A 2,906-nucleotide genomic window follows, 5' to 3' on the forward strand; every position below is an offset into this window, starting at 1 on the left:
AAAATATTATTTTAAACAATTTTAGTCCATAAAAAACATATTGATCTACTTTAACCCTTTAATCACCCGACTTGCCACTAAAACGTACATTTTAAAACTTACTTGTAACATTTTAGTTGAGTCACTAGTAGTATTGAATCTTCAATGACAAATAAGTCACTATCCAAAAAGTTTCATAAATTATAATATATTGGAATAAAATGCCAACATCTACTACACTCATTCTCTTAACAATATAATAATTTGGTATTAATTAGATTTAACTTATTTAATAAAACAAATTTATTAAGTTCTCTATATAAATAAAATTTAAAAATTTTAAATTAGAATTTGTTAGAGTCTATTTGGCAGAGTTTTTAAAAACAATTTTTACATTTTTAAAAACATAAAATAGTTTTTAAAAATTCATAAAACTATTTGGTTATTGTTCTATGTTTTCAAATTTTAAAAACAAAGTGAAATAGAAAACAACTTTTAAAGAACAATTAAAAGTTATTTTCACCTGTTTTTAAAAACAATAGAAAAACGCGCACACTCTATTATCTATCTTATATATAGAATTATTATTTTTCAAATTTTTTATTCGCCATACCAAATTAACTCCAAATTAAATAAAACTTGATGCATTGGATTTGTTAACAAGTCTATTAATTTTAAAAAATAATATAAAACTTAAATAATAAACTTATTAATTCCATAAATTTATTAATAATATATATATTTATAACATATAATAAAATAATATATTTTCTACTAAAAATATAATTTATGATTTTATTATAATATTACTATTTATGTTTTACTAAAAACTATATATATATTGAAGTCTTGTTGAAAATGAAATTAATTAATTAATATTATATAAATTGAATTTAAAATGTTTTTACAAAATCAAAATATATATATTTTTAAATAATTTATCCGAACAAGTCTTTTAGATTTTTATTTTTAAAATCATTTTATAATAGTAATTTACCAAATATCCTTAAATTTATAAAACATTTAAAAACTTTTTTTGATTCTTTAACTTTAAAAAAGTTTCTAAAAAAACGTAAGAAATCATGATAAAACAAAAAAAAAAAATTAAAAATTAACTAAAGTACTTATTTGACTTGTATTAAAAATTGATATTAAAATTATTTTTATCTTATATAATTTTTTGTTTCACTACAATAAAAAAATATTTCATAATTAAAAAAATATTTATCTATAACTCATATATAATTGTGGGTTTAATTTTTCTTTTTTAATAAGACTTAACTTGAATTTGATTTCATATTATTATAGATTAATTTTATAAATTTTTATAAAATATAGGTAATACATTGTTTTTTAAAATTATACAAATTCTTTCATCCAAACAAATTTCTTATTTTTGTCTTAAAAAACTATTTTTTAAAACATTTTGTCAAACACTCTAATTTTTAAAAAATTACATAAAAGCTGTTTTTTGTTCTCTATTTTGAAAACATTTTTTAAAAACATCGCCAAATGTGCCCTTAGTTATCTTTTAAAGTTACTATGTTACTTTTCCTAAAATAATTATCTTAATATATACCTAATTTCCTTTTTGTCTCTATGTGAATAACCTTTTTTTTACTCTTTTTTTTTTATATGAAAATGTAGTTCTTACAATCCCATAGAGATTTTTCTTTTATTTTCTTTTCATTTTTTATATTATAATATTATCATTGTGGGAAACTTCCCTCCATATGTCATTTCTAAGCTCAAGACCCTTAGGCTATGAAAGAAAAACATATAATCTGTTTGGACCAAGATAAGGTTCGTCTAATGTAAGAGGATAAATAAATTTCCTTATTTCTCAATGTTAGACGAAATAGACAGATCAAATCAATTGAGACTTACAGACAGACAAATCAACCTAACGGAATATTTAAAGCATTGGACAAATGATTAATTACACTCAATGCTCGAACGACAATCTAGATGACATTTACACAAAAAAATCTATGTCAATTAGTCGTTACACACAATCAGCGACATTGATAAACGTAAATGCACAATCAACGATCGTGACGATGATGCCATATGTTCTATAAAAAACCATCGAGAAGTATAAAAAAGGTATGCGCGTACATAACTATTCAAAACAGTTGGATTTACTCACTAGATTCTAACTTAAGTTTTGAAGGGGTGTGCTTGAACCATTTATCCGGACATCCTTTTATATAGGGAAAAAATCCAAGCTAGATAAACCTATATCTAGTTGGTACAACACCAACAATTATGATAGACAATTAATAATATTATTATGATAGACAATTAATGAAAGACATAAAACGGATTAAATATACTTCTTATAAATAAATTAAAATATTTTTTTTTTTGTTTTTGTTTGTTTTGACCCCCAATAACCAAAAACCCTAAACCTAACCAAAACAAGGTCTTATCAAAAAACACCATATGTTCTACAAGAATTATTTGAATTGTATTTTATTTACTCAATTCCCCATTTTTCTAATTTTTTTTTTATATTAAAAAGTAGTTCTTACAATCCCATAGAGATTTTTTTTTTATTTTCTTTTCATTTTTAAAATTATAATATTATTATGATAAACAATTAATGAAAACCATAAATGGATTGAATAAACTCTTATAAATAAATTAAAATAACTTTTTTTTTTGAAAAATTTATTTTTTTTGTATTAAAAGATTAATTATTAAATGCTTTGATTTAAAGGAAATTAAATTAATTTTAAAAATAATTCTACAATAAAAATAAAATAAAACATTTATAAAATTTTACAATTCATATGAGAAAAAAAAAATTAATAGAAAAAAATAGAGGTTTTTTTATTTTTATTTTTTCATTAGTAATACTAATTTGAGAGCGCACTCGGCAGACGATGCCACGCCCACACCATTGAATTTTCTGTAGTTGTTAG

The sequence above is a fragment of the Vitis riparia genome, chromosome 2 (genome assembly GCF_004353265.1).
Source record: "Vitis riparia cultivar Riparia Gloire de Montpellier isolate 1030 chromosome 2, EGFV_Vit.rip_1.0, whole genome shotgun sequence".
In the NCBI taxonomy this organism is placed as follows: Eukaryota; Viridiplantae; Streptophyta; class Magnoliopsida; order Vitales; family Vitaceae; genus Vitis; species Vitis riparia.